We start from the raw sequence: 11,941 nt of genomic DNA, 5'->3' as shown, positions 1-11,941 counted from the left end.
ACTCCAGGATCACACCCCGGACTGAAGGCCACCCAATCTGCCCTCAAGTGTCCTTTCATTTCAGTCTGTGGGAGAGTTTTCAGGGCAAATCTATTGGGGCTAGACTCCCTAAGCTTTTGTTCATTTGGGGGTAGCTTAAATTTTCCCTCGCTTTTTAAGGACAGTTTTGCTGGATATAGGTTTCTTGATTGATTTTTTTTTCTTGTAGCACTTAAACTTATCAGCCAACTGCCTACTGACCTCCAATGTTTCTAGTGAGAAATCTGCTGATGGTCCTATTATGTATCCTTTCTATGTGACAAGTTACTTCCTTCTTGGTGCTTTCTCTTTGTCATTTGGCAGTTTGGTTATAATGTGTCTCATTGAGCTTCTTGGATGTTTATATTCATGTATTTCACCAAATTTGGGCAATTTTCGGTCATTATTTCTTCTGCAATTCTCTCTACCCTTTATCTTCTCCATGTGAGACTTCCACAATGTGTATATTGGTCTGCTTTATAGAATCTCACAGATCCCTTAGGCTTTGTTCACTTTTATTTGACCTTTTTTTCTTTCTGTTCCTTGGACTAAATAAATTACATTTTCCTATCTTTGAGTTTGCTGATTTTTCCTTTGGCCTGATCAAATCTGCCTTTGAATCCCCCTAGTGAAGATGGCACATAATTTATTGTGATTTTCTAGCTCCAGTACTTCTTTTGGTTTCTTTTTAGGTTTTCTATCTGTTTATTGGCATTCCTGTTTTGTTCATACTTTGTTTATCTTGAGTTTCTCCACAACATCTTTTAGTTTCTTGAGCATCTTTAGGACAGTTATTTTTTTTCTTCTTCTAATAGATCTGCTTTTTTAGGAACAATTTCTGTTGATATATATTTTCCCTTTGAATGGGCCATACTTTCTTGTTTTTGTATCCACTGTGATTTGTTGTTTTTGCTGAAAACTATACATTTGAACTTTTTAAGGTTTTATTTATTTATTCACAAGAGACAGAGAGAGACAGAGAGGCAGAGACACAGGCAGAGGGAGAAGCAGGCTCCATGCAGGGAACCCAACATGGGACTCGATCCCAGGACTTGATCCCGGGACTCCAGGATCACACCCTGGGCCAAAAGCAGGCACTAAACTACTGAGCCACCCAGGAATTCCTGGTGTACATTTGAATTTAATAATGTAATAAGTCTGAGGGTGCCTGGCTGGCTCAGTTGCAAAAGTATATGACTTTTGATCTCAGAGATGTAAGTTCAAGCCCAATGTTTGGTATAGAGAATACTAAATAATAATAATAATAAGTTAAAAAATTATATAGTAAGTCTGGAAATTAGATTCTTCCCCTTTCCCAGGGTTTGCTGGGTTTTGTTTTTGCTTTTGTTTTTTAGTTGTTGTCAGCTGTCTCTGTGCTGAAGATCAGGCTCAGGTGTAAACGGTAGTTCTTCTCAGGTCTTTTCTGAGGCTATGCTTTTCCCTGGCCATGTACAGGGACTTTCTAATTTCCCCCATATACAAGTTTGCTTTTGAATGTCCTAGTCTTCAATGCATGGCTCCCCAAGTGGGAAAAACTGAAAAATGGAAAGGGAAGAAAATCACTGGTCCTTTAAATCACCTAGAAGTCACTTCAGCCAAAGGGGCTGGGGCTTACAACAGTGCAGAGAAATATGACAATGGCCACCAACTCTTTGTCTGTACATCTGTGCTCAGAAGCAGCAATTACTGACCAGAGAACAGATCACTAATATCTTGAGGGCAGTGTCCTTTTGGCCAAACCTGGCTTTTGCGTGCAGGCTGCAAGCTGCTCCTGGAACATGTGCGCTGCTGCCTTCCATGGAGCTGGGGTAGGGGATGGGGTCATTGCTGTTGTGCTAAGCACTGAAATTGACTGAAATTACTGCAATTCCAAAGTAGTTACACTAGACTGTTTCTGCCACTGCAATTGCTGTCTAGGTGAGGGGAAAGATTTCTGGCGCTTCCTACTCTGCCCTCTTCTTAGAATAATCCTCCCAAGGCTAGTGTTTTAGGCCAGTCATTGAGGTTTGTTCTGACCCCAGGTGGGCTGTTTTTAGCAGTCTCTTTCCCTGGTTCTCTCTGGCGAACTAGCTAGTCTATGGCTTAGCTTTACTGCTCTTAATTAAAAGGAGCTATTGTTTTTCTAGAGCACTCTTAAGCTTGAACTACTGCACACTCAGTTTCAAATAATCAGTTCCTTTTTAAAAAAAATTATTTGAGAGAGACAGTACATGAGTGGCAGGAGGGGCAGAGTGACAAGTGGGCTCCTAAGGTGGGGGCCTGATGCAGGGCTCAGTTCAGGGCCTTGAGAGCATGGTCTGAGCTGAAGTCAGATACTTAACCAATAGAGCCACCTAGGAGGCCTTCAAATAATCACTCCCTTTGATGAGAGCTTTATTTTTATTTATTTATTTTTAAAGATTTTATTTATTTATTCATGAGAGACACAGAGAGGCAGAGACACAGGCAGAGGGAGAAGCAGGCTCCATGCAGGGAGCCTGGATGTGGGACTCGATCCCAGGCCTCCAGGATCACGCCCTGGGCTGAAGGCGGCACTAAACCGCTGAGCCACCTGGGCTGCCCTAATGAGAGCTTTAGACCTCTCTTTTCTTATGGACTGCCTCTCCCCTTGGGGAAATCTCTGAGACACTACTCTGAGCACTGGCTGGTGTGGTGGCCTCTGGTTTTCTTGGCTTAGCCTCACCCTACAGGTGAGCAAGCTCAGATGGGGATGAATGAGGCCCCAGTGTTCTTGGTTTGTTAGACCTGTTAGGGAACCTCCATCCTATGAGTTAATGCTGGATTAAAGAAGGAGGAGTATTGCCTCTTTAACTTGAAGCTGGAAAGGATGAGAAACGCTGGTGGCTTGCCTCTCCCAGGGAGACATGGTAACTATTGATTGAGAGATGAGGGAAAAGGAAGCCCTGTCTTCTTGACCAAACCTACTTGGGGTGGGGCTTCCATTAAGCTGAGTTAGGGTAGGGAGTGGACGGTAGGCAGTTGTGGCTCAAATGCCACACATATTCACTGCCCTTATCAAGTTTAATGGATTTCCTTGAATAAATGTTTCTTTATGTGTTGCACACCCTTAGGACAATTTCATACCCTCAGACTTCAAAATGGTTGTTTAAAAAATACTTTCCAAGACCTTTGCTTATATTGCTGGGGAACAGGTCTGCTCAGCAACTCGTGGCTACCAACCTAGGAGCGAAATTTCCATCCAGGCCATTTCATATTCTGCTGATGAAGTGGCTTTCCTTGGGGTGTTTTGATTGATATCATTACTTTGTTAGAAATTGTCAAAATTTCACAACTAGTGCCAGGGACTACCTGTGACTTAATATCCATGTCACCCTTGCTCTTCAAGCACGGAATCCCAGCATTCTTTGGAGCAGCAGTGCACCCAGCTAAGTGATGTGGTGTGGTCATGTGAATGAGCTCTGGTCATTGAGATGTAAGTAGAAATGTTGCCTCTGTCTAAGAAAAACGGCTGTCAGTGAGCTGTTCAGTCAGGATTGTGACTCTTTGGCTTTTCTTGTTGACTAGAACAGAGTGTTGGTGGCTGATGTGCTAGAAGTCATCCTGGTCAATGAGGCAGTCTTGCAGGTGGAAGTTACATGGTGAGGATGGCACAGTAGAAACAGTGAAAACTTCTTTGCTTTGATGACGGAGTTCTTTGTCATATCCTGGAGCCGTATCAGTCCTGGATTGCCTTCTTATAAAGAACATAAATCCCTCTGTGTTTAAGCCATTCTTTTGCTCAAGCGTCACTTCCTCTGAAGTCTTGTCTGACTCCTTGACAGCTAAAAATGGTTTCTCTTTCTTTTTTTTTTCTTTGAATTCTCATAATACTTACCTCTAACTCCCTGTGGTACTGATACATGATATGACTCCCCCCCCCCTTGTAATAACATTATTTAGGTTTATCCTGAAAGGAACCAGATGGCTAGCCTAATAAAATCTAGCTCAGATTCTTCAAGGCTGACTGTGGGGGAGGAATCACCAAGAGAAGAGTGCTGGCTGGACCTCAAAGACCTCATTGCTGCTCCGAGATTCACTTCTCTCCTGGGGCTCCTTCACTAATTGCTCCTACCACCTATCGGCTGGCCGCAGGGGTCTCTGCTTTCATTTTGAGGGTTCAGCTCAAGTATGAGGATACACAACTTACAACTCTTCCCTTAAGTCCATTTGGCACAGCTGAGAATAGACTAGGAGATTTCTTTAAAGATTATTGAAAGCCCACAGTAACAAAGGGGAAATAAAGACAGTAAAATAACATTAGGTAATCTGTTTTACTCCTCTTTAGCTTGAGGTCCCTATTGTTCTCTTGCCTCCAAATAGAGATCACTTTGATGCCTTGTCATCTTTAGATTCCAATGGCAAAACTATCCAGATGCAGCCATTACTTTATTTTAAAGCCTTTGGAGTATGAAAATGGACATCTGTATCTGGCATGTCCAAGCCGAGACCTGGGTCCTAATATTTTTTTTTGAAACCTTGATAATTAAGAGTATAAAAAACAAACAACTTCTGTCACTAAAAGTCACAAGTCATTTACTTATAGAAATAATTCTTTTGCTCCTAGAATTACATTCAAGTGGGGATTTTGGTAATGTTAATATCCTCTTCTAAATGAAGGTGTCCTTGCTGGATGCTGAGTTGTAGCTGGACATACTTGCATTGCTTTTGGAGAGAATTCCCTTAACTAAGGAGGGAGCAATAATAATGATGGAAGTACTAGCACAGTGCCTGGGCCTTAGACTTGCACTGAACCTCTATATTAGTCAAAGGGATGGAGATTAAGAGATAATAGAATTGTTTTCATGAAAGAATTTGTGGGACTCAGGGGTTAATGCAAAATTTCAGGGCAGATGACAAAGTGTAGCTGAGAGTTGATTACTAAAAAATAATAATAACAAGCACTTTTACCAGGCTTATTCTATGCCAGGCAGTGCTCTAATACTTAATGTGCATTATCTCATTGGTCTTCGTAGTAACCTTTAAAATAACACAATTATCGTACTCAGTGATGAGGAAATGGAGGCACAGAGAGATTAAGTAGCTTGCCCAAAGTCCCTCAGCTAGGAAGAAGCGGAGTTATGATCGAAATCCATGCCATTTACTTCCAGAGCCTGGCTCTTACTCCCCTTGCTGTGTGCTCAAGGAAACTGTCCATTTCCTTCCACTTCTACAGGAAACCCTGACCTCTTATCAAAGGCATTTCATCGCCTTTATGAAGCTAAATATTTGATGAATATAAAAAGGGTGATTTCATATATTTATTTTTCACCTAGCCACTTTACTGAACTCTTATATTACGTCTATTAGCTTTTTCGCTAGCTCTTATAATGGGGGAGGGGTGAATAATAATCTTTCCTGCAGTTACATATAGTTTTGCCTCCAGTTTTTCTACAACTGTGCCTCTCATTTCTGTAACTTGCCTTACCACCTTGGCTATAGCTTATGGACTAGTAAAAGTGGAATTACGATTTAGAGTGGCCATTGGAAGAATAAATATGAGAGCAGAGAGCACAGGGGCAGAATGAGCAGTGAGGAAGCGACTGCAGTAGTTTTGGTGTGATGTCATAATGGCTTAGTCTAGGATGATTGATAAGGACGTAAAAAGAAGGGATATATAGGAAAGACATTTCAGATAAAGAATTTACTGGATTTAAGGTTGTGGGTGAGCAATAAATAAATACATCTTACCTGAAATCTGGTGCGCTCTACCTAATGGTGAAAATTTGTAACAGACATTCGTATCTATTGATCGTGTCTGAAAACATCTAAAAAGTGCTAGGAGGAGGGCGCCTGGGGGCTCCGTGCATTAACCGTCCAACTGTTGATCTCACTCAGCTCAAGTCTTGATCTCAGGGGTTTGTTAGTTCAAGCCCTTCATTGGGCTCCACACCCAGTGTGAGGCCTACTTTAAAAAAATTAAGTAAAAAATAAATAAAAGGAGGTAAGAGGAAGGAAATGAACCACAAGTCTAGTGTATGATAGCATTAGCAGATGGATGAGAGAGAGAGAGAGAGTCTATTGTATATCCATCCATCATCTCTCTATGGATCTGTCTACCTATGGATGGGCCTGTGTATTGACCTGATTTTTGAAAATCAAATCTCCATGGCTCAGCCTTTGATCCTTGAACTATCCGGCGCATTGCCTGTCTGTCTGCTCCAGACCCACAAGCTTCTTTTTTTCCCCCTCAAAACCACCAGTATCCTTACCCTCACATTTTTCACACGTTCTATTCCCTATTTCCCACCATCTTAGTTTAAATGGCATTTGCTCAGTGAGCCCTCCCTCATCACCCCAGTCCTCCAACCCATACCACCATGCATCCTGCATTTTTCTTTCCAAATTATTTGCTACAGTTGCAAGTCAAGAGGTATTTGTAGGACTGTGAGAACCACTTCCCGCTCCGTGAGGGCATGAGCCAAGGCTGGATTTGTTCCCGCTGTGCCTGGCATACAGGACATAATCTTAATGCTTAATAAATGTATTCATGACTCTCAAAAATAAACATATCTTGAATAATTAACCCTTGTATAGAGCTTTTCCAGTTTATAGAGTAACATTTTTTTTTCTATTGTGCCCCAACTGGTCTTCACGTCAAGCCCGGGAGAACCATGGAAGTGGGACATTTCACTGGCGCCTTATGGGTAGACTGTACTTTCACCTACATGACTTCATGTGCTGCTCACTCTACTGTCATAATTTACACACATCTCCAAACACAGAACGGTCTTTGCACACGTGGGTCCTTCTCTCTGCTGAGTGTGTCCCCCCCCACATTGAGGATGCCATCGTGCCCCACCCAGCCCCTCTCACCAGCTGTGCTCCCCTCTCCAGCCTCTGGGAGTGTTGGCTGTGAACAGTCCCAGCCAGGAGGGCTCAGCACATGACCAGGGCCCCACGCAGGGGTATAAACCGCTCCCCGCCTTGCCCTAGGTGGCACAGCTTGTGTGCCAGAATTTTCTGGTGGAAGCAGGCTGCAACCCGCCCCCCATGGCACTGTTGCCCCACTCCCCGCTCCCCTCACCCTTCAAGAACCTACTTCCACGGGGATGCCCATGGGGGGCTCTGCTCCTGGAGAGCTCAACCTAAGACACAGCTGTGTGGGCCACCTTACACACCCTCTTCACTCTACAAAGCTTCTCTGTCAGGTCAGAGAAGACCTCCCCCTGCCTGGCAGTGGTAAGTGTAGTGACAGAGGCAGCACCTCGAAGAGGAGGCCCCTGGGGCCGGGTGGTCCCGGCAGGCCGGCCGCTCTGGGGGGATCACTACAGACCTGTTGATGGAAGCCACTTGGCCAGTGTCCAGAGATGAGGAAGCCAGGAAAGGACGTTCCCTGAGTCACTGAGGCACGTGCCCTCATTCCTTGGTGAGCTGGCCCTCCTGGGGAAGAGAAGCAATGCTCACTCCTTACGCTCTCCTCTCCTGCTCCTGATGCCCGAGAGCAGAGGAAGGGGCATCCTTGGGTTATACACGGGACACTCTCGGGTCCCCCCACCCCTGGACCTGCTGATGTCCAGGCTCCCAAACAGAGAGGGCTCAGGAGAACCTGGAACCATCTCCCATCTGCCTGAAGCCTGCCTCCTTCCCTCTTCCAGGGTGGTGACCTTGGCATGTCTGCCCCCCCCCCAGGAGACCCTACACCTCCTCTCCCACAAGAGCAAGGCTCCTCTGTAAATGCCCAGGTCCACTCTTCCGAATGTGTGAAGGCAAGCCCAGCCCAACATTCACACCACTGCTTCCTGTGTCTGTGTTCCTCCCCTGGAGCACAGGAGTCATGTTTTGCTTATCCTGCATATCTTAGTAGCTCCGGGGCTGGTAGCAAGAATATGCATTTCAGTTTTGAGTTAGCGGAGGCTTTAGAGCTCCTAGGACAGGGTCTTAGGATCAATCTCATCAAATGAATGAATAAATATTCTTTTTTGATTAGGATTTTGCAGTAACTCAACCCAAAGTGCTATTATTTTTTTTTATTAGGATTTTGCAGTAACTCAACCCAAAGTGTTATTAAGGTGGGTTTGCTAGTTGAAACCAATGTTATATTTATACATATATTTAAAGACTTATTTATTTATTTTAGAAAGAGAAAGAGAGCAGGAGTAGGAGGAGGAGGGGGGACGGAGCTCCCTCTCCCTCCCACACTCCTGGCTCAGTGTGAAGCCCGAAGTGGGCTGATTCCATGACCTTGAGACCATGACCTGAGCTGAAATCAAGAGTCAGAAGCTTACCTGACTGAGCCACCCAGACACCCCCATATTTATATTTTAAAGTAGGGCGCCTATAGTTGTCCTCAAAATGTATTAAATAGGAAGACATGTTTTGTTTTTTAAATCTACTCCTAAGGCTTACCTGACATTCTGAAGATAAGAAGAGAATAGGCTGTGATGAGAGTTGTCCAGGTGGAACGAAAACCTTTCACACAACACTGTTTTGTTCCAGGCATGGAAAATTCCCAAACCATTTCTAAGTATTTTTGGAAGGAAGTGAGCCAGTCCTGGTCCCTTTCTCCCTGGTCCCAATCCTCTTCACCCTCTCACTGCCTTCTGCTTACAGATGGGGGTTGCAGATGGTCACCGAGCACGCGACCCACTTTCCGATGAAGGAGAGTGAAATGTGTTCATCTTTTCAGCTACGCACATTTTTTTTTATTATTTTGTTGTTGTTGTTAACTATGCACATTTTAAAACAAGCAAACCTCTCTTCTTCTCTGCCTTCTTTCCTTCCTTCTCCCTTCTTGTGGTAGCAAATGGCCTTTCTGTGTCCACACCTGTCTTAGCTCCAGCAGCCGTAACAAAATACCATAGCCTGGGTAGCTAAACAACAGAAATGGATTTCCTCACAGTTCTAGAGGCTGGGAAGTCCCAGATCAAGGTGCTGGCAGAGTCAGGTTCTGGTGAGAACTTCCTTCCTGGCCTCAGATGGCCATCTTCTCACTGTGCCCTCACATGATGGATAAGGAGAAAGGGATTTCTCTCTTCCTCTTCTCATAAGGCCACAGTCCTATCAGATCAGAACCCCACTCTTATGACCTCGTTTAACTTCATTACCTTCCCAAAGACCCTTTATCTCCAGATACAGTCACTTTGGAGGTTGGGACTTCAACATATGGACCCCCTTGGCCCTATAGCTTTGCAATCACCTCTCACTGTGTCTCTGATCTCAGCCACGTGGTTTGATATGATCAATGTTAGTAAATGGTAGGCAAACAGAGGCTTGAAAATAAATGCACAATTGCATTTAATCCCTAACACAGTTGGGCTTGTTCGCTCTCACACCTCTAGCTTGCCATGACATCATACCTGGCTTAGCCTCCCCGAGCTATGCGAGAGGCATTTGGAGAAGAGCCAAGACCATCTTAGAACCAACTGACAACCAGCTGATACCCTGAAATGTGAGAGATCCCAGCTGAGGTCAGCAGGGCCTGGCCTAGTTTAGCAGAACTGCCCAAGGCCCCCTAGTCTGGTGAAAAGTGACAAATGGTTCTTGTTTTATGCCACTGCATTTTGGAGTGGTTTGTTACTCGGCAATAGCTAACTGGTATCATCCCCCTCTTCCTAAATCCTTCCCTTCATTCTTTCTCTTTCCTTTTTTTTTTTTTTTGTGTGTATATGTTTGTGCGTGTTTTCCCTTACATTTCTTCTTGTGTTTGAGTTTAAGGATTGAAACACATCTCCAAATTTCCTTTGATTCTTGATCACCTGAACTAGAAAAGAAACCACCATTCCTCACTAGCCTTTCACCCTGCTTTACTTTTCTTCAGTGCTTGTATTACTATGTGACATATTATGGCACATACTTATTTGTTTATTGTCTATCTCTTCCAGTAGAATTTAGGACAATGAGGGCTTGGATTATGTCTGTCTTGTCACCATTGCATCCCCAGCACCCAGAACAGTATCTGGCATTTAGTGAGTATTTTATAAATGTTTGTCAAGTGAATGGATGCCTATGGAAAGCAATGGAATGAGTGAGTAAATGAATACATTTTTCAAAACACTAGAACTAGAAAGATCTCCATCACATATATATAGTACATGTGTGTGTGTATATAAACATAAATATATACAGATACTTACACATGTACACATATAAGTGCTTATGGTATGGATCAAATAGAGTAAAATGGGCCCAAGGATTTAGGTTTTGATGCAATCAAACCTCAGCAAATTTGCTGAGGTGGACAGATGAATGCCAGTAAAAGTGGACAAAGAAACAACATTAACTAATTTCATTTTCATTAATCAGAATTTAAAAGCTGAATATTGACAACAAATGTACTGTAGGAGTAAGACGTCCTTCAAATGGGGCTGGGGAATCTTTTGCCAAATGGGTTCAAGCTGTCACTCGGCTCACAACTATGTGTTTATGCTAGCAGAGCCTGGAAGCATCACTGTTTTCAGTGTTGGGTTTTTTAAAGTACTTTATCGAATTCATATCTTTTCTGGGTCAGTTTAGAGTGTTTTATCCAGTTAGTTCTTTATAGTTCAATTTATGTTCTCTCAAAAGGAATGGGTCATTTAAAGAAAAAAAAAAAAGCCACCTTTAAGCTGTCCACACGGGAGCTGAACCAAATGAGTTAGTTGGTTTCCCAAAGGAGAGGCTGACTGGTGGCCATATCAGGACTCTGTTTACTTTGGATTTTGCTGACTGTTATTAGGTAATCTGTGTGTGTGTGTGTGTGTGTGTGTGTGTGTGTGAGAGAGAGAGAGAGAGAGAGAGAGAGAGAGAACGAGGGAGAGAAGTTGGCAGGGGGGAAGAGAAAATGGGGATGTGAAGCTGGTAGGATTGAATCTGAGATGAGGGGTATGGCGGAAGTCACACAGTGTTGAATATTGCTGTATTGGCAACACTTTGGGGAAGAATTCTGTAGGGGAAAGATGATGTCTCTCTCATGGCCTCTGCTGGTTAAGGTCTTACTTCTGACAACCACGATCGTTGAACGTGATGTTGCCCTTAACCAAGTGGACTGGGGTGGGGAGTGGGCAGGTTCCAGGAAAGGGGAAGCCCTGGAAAAAAACCATGGTGTTGGTATTGATGGAACTTGGGGAGTAACAGTTGCAGTCCAGCCTTATTCCTTTAAGAATTACAATTAACTCCCTTCCTGCTTTTGCTTGAGCTAGCTCGAGTAGACTTCTGTTGCTTGCAACCCAAGAAATCCTGAGGAACACACCCTGGACTATGCACTTCCATCGCTGCCATTTGTGGTGTGTCCAGTTCTGCGACTGATGGGAGATGACATCTCCCTCCCTCTGGCTCCTGCAGATAGGTCTCAAATGTCGGAGATCAAAGGAGCCCAAAAGGCTAGACTATCCCTCCAAGTCTCTGTTCAGTAAGAAGGGCAATCTGTTTGGATCTGCTGGACAGTGAAGCAGAGACGGAGAATCAGAGATCCTGTGGAGAGAGTGACGGGGTCTATCCGATTCTATCCCTGGATTCCTATCTCACTGATGTTTCTAACCGGGCTTAGGACTCATCTTTCGTCACATTACTCCCCTACTTAAAAACTTCTAGTGACTTCCCTCTATCGGTTGAACACCATCGAGACACCACAATCTGTTGTCCAAGGCTCTCCGTGGTTTGGGATAAACCCATTTTCCAATTTTAGTCCCCAGATATCTCCATTCCATCCTTATGTTCCCTGAAGGTACAAGTACTTTTATGTCAGGGAGGCCTGTACCTGTACACTTTTCAGGGTTTGATTCATGTTGCCCTCCCAGAAAAATTATACACATCTACCTTTGTACCTGTAGGATAAAAGAATGTTCCCTTCCCAGTATATATTACAACATTGTGCATTATTATTCTTTGTAATTTGCCAATGCGATAGGCGTTCCTTTGGTTACTAATGAGGTGGAAAAGTTTCTCATGCATTTAAGGTTAATTTGTAATTCTTTTGTATATTGAGTTTTTATGTTCTGGGCTAGTT

The sequence above is a fragment of the Nyctereutes procyonoides genome, unplaced genomic scaffold (genome assembly GCF_905146905.1).
Source record: "Nyctereutes procyonoides isolate TBG_1078 unplaced genomic scaffold, NYPRO_anot_genome, whole genome shotgun sequence".
Taxonomy (NCBI): domain Eukaryota; kingdom Metazoa; phylum Chordata; class Mammalia; order Carnivora; family Canidae; genus Nyctereutes; species Nyctereutes procyonoides.
Note: the sequence above shows the minus strand (reverse complement) of the source record.